Raw genomic sequence first — 11,320 nt, 5'->3', positions numbered from 1 at the left:
TTTCTTTCTTTCTTTCTTTCTTTCTTTCTTTCTTTCTTTCTTTCTTTTCTTTCTCTCTTTCTTTCTTTCATTCTTTCTCTCATTTTTCTTTTTTCCAATTTAGGCAATTTCTATGAAATTTTAATTCTTGTTTCCTTTGCTGAATCTTCATCCCTAAGGATTCTACTTACTAAGCTTCATAAATGTGTATTCATATTACAGATATGTATACATATGTATATGCATTTACACATGTGTATACACATTACAGACCACTTAGATACAGATATATTTCTCAAGAGAAAGAACCTGGATCTTTGACAAAGAAAGAATTCAAACATACCTTTCTTGATTGGCATAAAATAATAATACCTTACTTTTTTCCTTGAAGGTTGTAGAGGATCTAATACATACTGACTTAAAGATATACAATTAACTAAATGCATATGATGTTAGATCATTAAATCCTCTGTCTTACCTACAAAACAATAAACAGAGATTTAGGTTCTTCTAAAATGCTATTTTATTTAAAGTCACTAGACCTGTTTAAATAGAAAAAAAGATCCTTCCTCTTCTGTGATCTTATGGGAAAAGGCCTCTCACATGTTATTTGTCACTTATTAATGACAAGCCCAATCTTTTCTTTTTAAGACAATGTCCAGCATTCTGAATATCATTAACAAGGTGATACCCTCGAGAGAGCCCTTGGATTAGTTAGGGGACCATGGTTCTAGCTTTTTTTGTGCTGATAGCTGACTGTAAAATTGGTGGGAAGTAGTTTTATGTAATTTAGCCCCAGTTTCTTCATCTGCAACATAATGATAATGGATGTTATGACTTCTAAAGTTGCTTAAAATTATTGACCTATGATCATAAAATCATAGGATTACTTAGGATACTAGTACTTACTGATTATGGTGTCCTTGTAAGGAAATAGTTCTGTTAATGGCAATTTCCTGAAGAGGTGAGATATGCACTTCAATAGTAAAAGTTCAAATTCTCATTATATTTGATTATTTAGAAAAACAAACAAGTTTATCTTTAACCAAAACTTTTGCTATCATCTCATCTGTAGCAGCTCATTGAATAGTACATAAATGAGCATAATGTTTGCCTTTGACCTTTATAGTATGCACAAGTGAATCTATAGTCCAGTGGAGAAGAGGAGAGTTATGATAAAAAAGAATTGTTATTTAATTCAATTAATTCAGGTATATTTCAAAATATCAAATCTTTTTCTCTTTCCCATCCATCCAAAAACGGAAAAAGAAAGCAACAAAAAAAATTGTAACAAAAAGTCAGAGTCAAATAAAATAAATTCCTGTATCTACTGTGTTGTTTATGTATGTGTATGTTTGTGAAGCTTAGCATAAAAACAAAAACAAACAAATAAAAAAAAAGAAAGAAAAACGAGAAACAAAAAAACCTAAGATCTTGGCCCCTATTCCCATGACTTCTTGGTAAATAGAGAAATAACAAACAGAAATACTGTCAAATTTTATGTTCTTGGGTTCAAAGATCACTGCAAATGGCAACTGCATCCTTGAAATTAAATGATACTTGCTCCTTGTATGTAAAGTTATGACAAATCTGGATCACATACTAAAAAGTAAAGACATTCTCTTAGCCACAAAGGTCCTTATAGTCAAAGTTATGTTTTTTTTTCTGATTATTGGATTTTGTTTCAATATTTTTCTTTTTCATGGATTTTTACTTTTAATTGGGCCATTCTAATTTTCAGAGTATTTAGTTCTTATATAAGATTTTGTACCATTTGTCTAAGATAGGGGTGGGGAAACTGCTGCCTCAAGGCCACATGTGGCCATCTAAGTCCTCATGTGTAGCCTTTTGACTGAATCCAAACTTCATAGAATAAATCTCCTTAATAAAAAGATTTTTTTTCTGTAAAACTTGGATTCAACAAAAAGGCCGCACATGAGGACCTAGAAGACATGAGTTTCCATTGCCATTCTTTCCTAGCTAATGCATTTTGTATCTCATTTCATTTCTTCTAGATATTTTTGTGATAATTGTGTAGGGGATATTTTTTTTTTCTGAGTGTCTATTTGAATATATTATAACATAGTTTTTTACTTTGATTTTATCCTCTGCATATATATATCCAAAGTATTTCATTATAGCATTTGCTTATTTCCTTGGTTTTCTCATCTAAGCAGCTTTGGTGTCAGGGTTGCAAGGATATACTTGAGTCAAGCTCTACTCCTTAACCCCTTCATGGAGTATGACATAATTTCACTTGTCCTGAGGATGTTTACCAGAGTTGACCCTTCCTGCTAGGCATTCCAGGGCCACTCTTGATCTGGGCTATAGCTAGAACCTCTCTCTTTCATATGGAAAAGCTGGCCCATGAGACTTAATCCAGGGCTTCTTCAATTTCTTTTTCTGAGATAGTGTTATTTAAGTATTTTACTTCCTATTCTGTTAATCAGGGCAATTTATATTTTTGTAAATATTTATCCATTTCACTAGGATTGTCAAATTTGTTGGCATACAGTTGAGCAAAATAGCTCCTAATTATTGTTTTAATTTGCTCTTCCTTGGTGGTAGATTCACCTGTTTCATTTTTGATACTGGTAATTTGGTTTTCTTCTTTCTTTTTTTTTAGTTAAATTAAGCAAAGGTTTATATATTTTATTGTTTTTTCTCATAAAACCAGCTCTTAATTTTATTTATTAGTTCAATAGTTTCTTAATTTCAATTTCATTAATTTCTCCTTTGGTTTTCAGTATTTCTAATTTGGTGTTTAATTGAGGATTTTTAATTTTTTTCTTTTTCTAGTTTTTTTTTTTAGTTATGTGCCAAATTCATTGATCTCCTCTTTTTCTATTTTATTCATGTAAGCATTTAGAGATATAAAACTTCCCACAAGAACTGCTTTCACTGCATCCCATAAGTTCTGGTATGTTGTCTCATTATTGCCATTCTCTTGAATTAAGTTATTGGTTGTTCCTATGATTTGTTGTTTGACCCAATTCTTTTTAGGGTTAGATTATTTAGTTTCCAATTATTTTTTAGTCTATCTTTCCATGGCCATTTATTATGTATATTTTTTATTGTACCATGATCTGAAAAAATGCATTTAATATTTCTGCCTTTCTGCATTGGGTTGTGAGGTTTTTATGCCCTAGTACATGGTAAGTTGTTGTGTATGTGCCATGTACCACCAAGAAAAAAATATATTCCTTTATATCCTCATTCAATTTTCTCCAGAGGTCTATCATACTTAAATTTTCTATTATTCTATTCACCTCCTTAACTTCTTTCTTGTTGATTTTGTGGTTAGATTTATCTAATTCAAAGAGGAGGAAGTTGAGGTCCCCCACTAATAGAGTTTTGCTGTCTATTTCTTCCTGTAACTCCCTGAACTTCTTCTCTAAGAATTTGGATGCTATACCATTTGGTGCATTTATGTTTAGTAATGATATTACTTCATTGTCTAGGGTGCTTTTTAGCAGTATGTAGTTTCTTTCTTTATCTCTTTTGATAAAATCTATTTTTGCTTTTGCTTTGTCTGAGATCAGGATTGCTACCCCTGCTTTTTTTTTTTAACTTCAGGTGAAGCATTATATATTCTACTCCAGCCTTTTACCTTTGCCCTCTGTTTCAAATGTGTTTCCTGTAAACAACATATTTTAGGGTTGTGGTTTTTAATCCCTTCTGCTATCTGCTTCCTTTTTATGGGAGAGTTCATCCCATTCACATTCACAGTGATGATTACTATCTGTCTTTCTCTCCATCTCTCCTCCCTATTTATGCTATTCTTTCTCCTTTCTCCTTTTCCCTCCTCACTAGTGTTTTGCTTTTACCTCTGCCTCCCTCAGTCTCTCCTTCCTTTTATTAACCTTTTACCTTTTCTTCCCCTTTACCCTTACTACTTCTTCCCTCCCTTCTATCCTCCCCCCTTTTTTTTACCATTTTCCCTCCTACTGCTTATAGGGCAAGTTAGATTTCTATACCTAACTGATTATGTTATTCCCTTCTTGAGCCAAATCTGAGGAGAGTAAGGTTCAAACAATGTCCATCTCTATCCCTTCTTTCCTTCTGCTGTAATAAGTTTTTATGCTTTTCCTGTAATTGTAATTTACTCTTGTCTGCCTCCTCCTTTTCTTTTCTCTCAGTACATTTTCTTAGTTAGATTAGATTAAGCCACTTACTTGGATCCATTTAACCCACTTGATTATATTTTTTTTTGTCATTACATCAAAGTCTACTTATATCCACCCCCTTTATGTATACCCCTTTAACATAGTGTAATAACAATACAGTTCACAAGGGTTACAAGTGTCTTTTTCCCTTGTAGGGATGTAAACCATTTGCCCTTATTAAAAACATGTTTCTTTCTGTCTCGTTTACTTTTTTATGTCTCTCTTGAGTCTTGTATTTGAAGATCAAATTTTCTGTTGAGCTCAGGTCTTTTTATCAGAAAGATTTGGAAATTTCCTATTTCATTGTATATCCATCTGCTTTCCCAAAAGATCACACTCATTTTCACTGGGTAGTTGATCCTTGATTGTAATCTAAGCTCCTTTGCTTACAGAGTATCATATTTCATGCCCTACCATCTTTTAATGTAGAAGTTGCAAGGTCTTGTTTAATCCTGACTGTGGTTCTATGATATTTAAATTGTTTCTTTCTGGCTACTTGAAGTATTTTACCTTTGACCTGGTTCTCTTCCAATTAGAACATTTTGCATATATGATACTATCCAATATCTGTCTACTAATATCTACTATTCAACTGCTAGCATACTATTTTTTCTGCTATGCACTGTCATTTCAAAATCCCATTATTCTAGGTTTCTAGGAAATGAAGATTTAAATACAAATGCTGAAATAAAATTAAAAAAATATTTGAAATGATTCTAATTCATATAAATAAGAATGACATTATCAGTAAAATGTTTACATTTCCAATGGATAAATTAATTTTAATAAGAGACATTAGTTCTGTACAGAATTTGACGTGGAAAACAGACATAAATGCTACTCCTGAACTACACTGGCCATATGAGACTGTGCTTTGGTAGCCTGCCACACTTTGCTTCTAATATATTCTCTCCTTATTATGCTTTTCTCAATCTTTGCTGCTTAGCAAAATTCTTGCCTTTCTCCATGTTCCAAATCAGTTTTGATGCCCCATCTTCTGATTTAGCCTTTCCTGAAGTTTTTAGAAAAGAGCAAATTTTGCTTTCTTTAAATCTCAAGAACCCTTGATTTGAGCACCGGACAATTGGTATTTAATGTTACTTGTCTGTCCATTCTTCTTTGTTTTCTCCTCCTTATGCTCAAATATAGCCTATTATTCTTCTTGAGGTAGCTAATAATCATACACAAATACATATATGTGTATGTGTATATGTATATGTGTATGTATACTTATAATTATTAATATATGTAAATCCAGTACATATTTGAATTTTCATTATTTTAAATTCAATTTGTATATAAACTATTGTAAGTGACTCCAGCCAAATCTGAATAGACAATGACAATTTTAATTAAGTTGCCATTCAACTGGATTTATTATTTACAATAATGAATATTTAGATTACTATCTATAGCCTTGTTATTTTCTCTGTTAGAGTGTAGACTTCTTGGGAACTGGGACTGCTTCTCTCTCTTTTATTTATTTAAATCTCCAATAGTTAACATAGTGCCTAGAAAATTATAGGTGCTTGATTATTGATCAATTGATTTCATTGAGTCCCTACTACATGTCTAAACACTATTCTAATCACTAAGTATACAAATATAAAAATGAAAAAAAGTCTCTCCCTTCGAGGAACATACATTCTAATGAAGAACTCACTCTCTCTGTATGTCTCTGTCTCTCTTTGTTTGTGTCTGTCTCTGTACACATATACATACATATGCAGAATATATAAAAGTATGTTTGTATGTATATGTGAGTATAGACATATATGTGTTCATTCCTGTTTTTCCACAATATATGTATTGTGTAGTTATGTATGCATGTATATATGTGTATGTGTGCATATATCCATATCTATACAGACATCAGGGAAAACAAGAATACAGATACAGATATACATATCTGTATACACATATAGACATATTCTAGATTGCTCAATGGATAGAACACTGGCTCTGGAGTCAGAAGGACCTGACTTCAAATTCAGCCTTAAACACAGGTAGTAAACTGTGTGACTGTTGGCCAGTCACTTAACTCTGTTTTCTTCAGTTCCTCATCTTTAAAATGAACTAGAGGAGGAAATGCCAAACCTTTTCAGTATCTTTGTTAAGAAAACCTCAAATGAGGGTCACAAAGATTCAGTCAATATCAAAACAACTGAACAATTACATATACATATATTATTTCTGTATTATATACATATTTACATTGTGTGGAATATATGTGTGTATGTTCATGTGTATGTATATGTGTAAAATTTGCAGAAATAATTAAATCTGGGCATTAATCATCATCATCATCATCATCATCATCAGTGTCCTATTTCTTCAACTAAATTGTAATTTTTGGAAAGAGGGAACAATCACTTTACCATTACTTGTCTTAAATTTGTGATATGAATACAGAACATGCTTCATAAATATGAAATATAATTTAGAATATGATTTCAAAGTTAATGGGGAAGATTTCCTATTCTAATCCATCCTTCAACATCTAAATAAAATTCTACTTTTTCAAATTCCCAGCAAATTTTCTTTTTAATCTACGTTTTTATCTATGTATAATAAGGGGGATGAAACAAATATTTTGAAGGTGTTTTCTGTTGCTGAATTCTGAAGTCTTTCTCTAGCCACTGTCTCTAAAAGAGATCTCCAAGAGGCAGCTAGGTGGCACAGTGGATAGAGCACTGGCCCTGAAGTCAGGAGGGCCTGAGTTCAAATCCGGCCTCAGACCAAACACTTGAAACATACTAGCAGTGTGACATTGGGCAAGTCACTTAACCCCAATTGTCTCACCAAAAATTAATAAATAAATAAATGAGATTTCCAAAGTTTTTATCATGAACACAATCAGTTAATGCTATGCAATGCATATTTTATTGATGTCATATACATATTCTAGTATACAAATTACTATGCATATTATAAATTTTTCCCTAAAATTAGAAATGTAAGATGAATGAAAATTAGTGGATAAGAATTTATGAATGGTACAAACCATTTTTGCTTTCAACAAAATTTTATTCTTAAAATAACATTTTAGTGGTAACAGTAAGATTGACTATACATTTTTATTTTCTCAAATATTTAAATAAAACCTTGTGACAACATGAATTGTAAGTCTGATTCTATTATGAATTTATTTAGATATTCATTTTAATGGTTTTTTATGATTGAAAAAGATACTTCAAATCTAAATGGAAGAAATTCATCATTCGCTTCACTTTGAAAGCTGCTGTTAATTTTCAGTCTAATTTACTAGTAAATTTATTTCTTCCCTAATGTCAGCCAATTGCTCTTATAAATTTAATGAAATCCTTTGGTTTAAATAGTTTTAATGAATGGATTCTAAACAGACTGAAAATTGTAAAACTTTTAAATGCATGGGAAAATGGTGTTGTGAAGTGGGTTTCTATAACCAATTCACTTACATCAACAATCTTACAATCCCAAAGAACACAGATTAAATCTGTTTTAAGAGATAGCAGCCAATAGTGTCAAATATTATGTCAAGTAAATAACTTTTAGAATTTTGTTGAGTAACAAATTTAAGCTCATTGACTCATAATTCCTACATTCAAATCTCTTCCCTTTGTTTTGAAAAAATGAAGGGCAAATATACTTAATCCCATCCTGTGGTATACATGGTGCACTTCAAAATCTTTAAAATATTGCTTAAAATTACCTAGCCATCCTTTAAGTCTCTATTCTTACTATCCTAGGGTAATAGACAAATGAACCTGGTGGTATGAACTCATCCAATTAAACCAAGTTCTATCTTATAATCTCTTTACTTGTCTAGGTTATTACTTCCCTATTAGTTAACAGTTTTCTGTCCTTTCTTCAAAGATCAATTTGATTGTTAAGAAAGAGAAGAGTAAAATGACAGTTGAACAGCCAGAACATGCTGTATCATGATGTAATCTACTGAGTAGTCTTCTTTATTACTCTTATCTTTAATGCCTCTTCCAGCACTGACCTAGTAAGCTTTTTTTTAAATCTTTGTAATTGGTATTCACTTAATTGAAATTAACTCAGGAGAGGCTTCCAAAGAAGTTTATTGATTTAATAATTTAAAGAGATGGGAGAGAGGAGATAAACAGAAGAGCTTTTGCTATAGTCTTTAAAGCCAATTGGAACATTCCAAATAAGATTTTCATGACTTTGTTTCCACTGGTGTTTGAGTTTTAATTAAATCAGATATCTTAAATTTGAAATGTATTGATAAAAAATGAGTATCCATAGAAGAAAATACAATTGTTAATTAGTTTTGCCATTAGACTGACATGTTAAGTAAGTGGAATATGCCTAGATTTGCATCATAAATGAAGTATCTTTCTCAATGACTTTGAATATCTTATTTTTTCTCCAATGGATACCTTTTCCTTGGTCAAAAATGAGGCAAGAATGACAAATATTGTTGCCCTTTATACTCCAAAGACAACATATTTGCCTTGTTCTATTTCTAATTGTGACACTTTTTAAATATGAGTATTAGCAAAACAATATTTTATTTTACTATAAAGTTCTATGCTTTTCAAAGTGATTTCAAATAACCATCTTATTGGCTTTGATTATTACTCATGTTTAAAAACTACAAGTTATCTTTAAACAATACAACTCTCATGTTCATGAAAATCTTATCATACCTCTAATTAATGCTCCCCTTGACTTGACTGAATCTTAATGCCCAAGCAGAATCTTGACTTCAACACCCTCTATTGACAAATAACCCACAAGTTAAAGATCTTGAAGCTATGACTAAAAGAGACCAGACTTACCTTTCTCAGCTTAGGTCCAGTCACATTCAGCTGCTTCTTGCATTGATTAAATTGTTTTTAATATACATTGAAATACAAGTAGCACAAAAGAAGGCACTTTAAATATTATCTTTGGTTTGTTCCTCAGAAAAGTCCCATGGCACAAATATTAAAGGTATAAATATCCTCATTTTACAAATAAAGAATATGTGACTCATTGGCAATAAATTAACTTTCTCAATGTCACAGAAATTATTTTAGGAGATTTTGCATTAGACCGCCATTCAAATTACAATATACTATGTTGATTCTTAAGAATTAGCCCTCTGAATCAGGAGCTAGACCTCTCTCTAAAAAAATTGAGTTCTTTATTAAAAAAAATTCTTATCATGTTCTGCCCTGTGGGGATAGTTCTTCTCTTATGCCACTTCTAGACTTTTAGTAACATGCCAGGACTTATGAATAAGTCCAGTTGACTTTATATTCTTAATGAGGCAGTATACCATAGGTAAATACTCTTGAGTTTTGACTCTGGGGACCTTGGACCTAGTCTTGGATTGGTCAATGACTAGGGCCATCTAAAATGTTGTTAAGGCACTCATTATTTTATATGTCTCAGTTCCACTGTGTACATGATTTGGACAATAGTACTTGCACTCTCTGTCTAATAGGTTTATTGGTTTTAAAAAAGAGTTTTAGATATTATGTTTTAGCTATATATTATTAATTATGACACATAATTAATAATATAATCTTTTAAATGTATTTTTAATTGTTAGATATTAATGAAGATGAAGATGATGATAATTTAATATTTCAAGATGGCTTTAGGAAATCAAAGTTTACAGGGAAGAATTTTTTTTACAGCAATTAATTTTATATGCAATGCGATGCCTCATAAACTTTCTGCTATCCTCTCTATTATAAGAGTTATACTAATGATGTTATGTGTATACCTCCATAGGGTGAGTTTATACACTAATATTTTTATTGAAGTATAAATCTAATTGTGCAATGGTCCATAGGACATCATATATAAGAGAATAAACCATTCTATTGGGATTTTGATATGAAATAATATAAAATAATAATTACAATGATGACTTTCCCATTCAGAATGTTTTCTGAAAGTCTATGATATTAGAAAGTATCAAAGCTGATCCCAAAGTAGGGAAATGGTGTGCCATCAGTCTCAGAAGTAGGGAACAGTAGATTTGTGCATCAAATTCAGTTCATCAATCTTAAAAACAGTTTTCTTGACATTGTATTCTGAATGTAATACACAGCATCCTTCCTGGTTCTATGGGCAGAATTCCACTTTTTTTTAAGATGACAAAAAAGAAAAGAATGAATAATCAATTATATTCTGGATTTTCTTTGGTCAATCAAATGGGATATCATTGTAATTATGATTCTCTTAGATTTAATGTCCTGTGAACCATTGCACAAGTAGATGTATGCATGACCATGTACTTCAATTCTAAGCAGATCAATACCATGGAAAGATTCTTTGATGATAAAAGTGCCAGATAAAGACTGAGCAATGAAAATTCATGTAGCAGATTGATGAGCTGTCCAAAGTGTAATAATAATATAATAATAAAAATAAATACAATAATAACCTGCTTTATATAATCCCTGATGGGGCTGAAATATCAGCTGTAGTACTTCAGACATATTCATTATCCTTTTCTTCTTCACACATATATTCTGTTGTCCTTGTCTCTACCAGCAGATGACTTAAACCTGTTTCACTGCTAGAACAGCTTCTATCCAGTACTTGCAGTCAAAGGCCTTTGCATTGGTCAAGAGCTTTTTTTTTTTTTTTAACCAACTGAAATGTCTTTCCTTCCAAGATATGTATGGGCTACACTTCATAAAATATGTACATAAATATCCATTGAACTTTTTACTGAGTTACAAAATCTAGACTTTTTGTTGGTTGGGTGATTTTCCATTTCATTTTATGATACTTTTCAATCAACAAGGATTTACTTTCTCCCTTTTCCCCTCCAAATTAAATGAGAAAAAAATGAGAAGCAAATATTTGTAGTACACCAAAACACATTTTCACTGAAAATTTCCCTTATAAATACAGTCACTCAAAACTCTTGAGTTAGGATTTGCATTTGGGAGGAAATAAAGCTAGAAGTTAATGAGACATTTGCAAAGGTATAAAATGCAGAATTGAGGAAGCCTGGTTCTTCTCAAAATGAAGTAAAGAATAGTATACTGGAAAACAACAACAACAACAACAACAACAACTAGAAATCATAATAGTTGACCTGAAACATTTGGGGTTATGTTTAAGAATGTGCACTGGAGGCCTCTCTCCCTCTCTCTTCCTCCTCACCTCCACCCACTTCTCTTCTCTTCTCTTCTCTTCTCTTCTCTTCTCTTCTCTTCTCT

Source organism: Vombatus ursinus, unplaced genomic scaffold (assembly GCF_900497805.2).
Source record: "Vombatus ursinus unplaced genomic scaffold, bare-nosed wombat genome assembly UNPS02014883.1, whole genome shotgun sequence".
NCBI lineage: Eukaryota > Metazoa > Chordata > Mammalia > Diprotodontia > Vombatidae > Vombatus > Vombatus ursinus.
Note: the sequence above shows the minus strand (reverse complement) of the source record.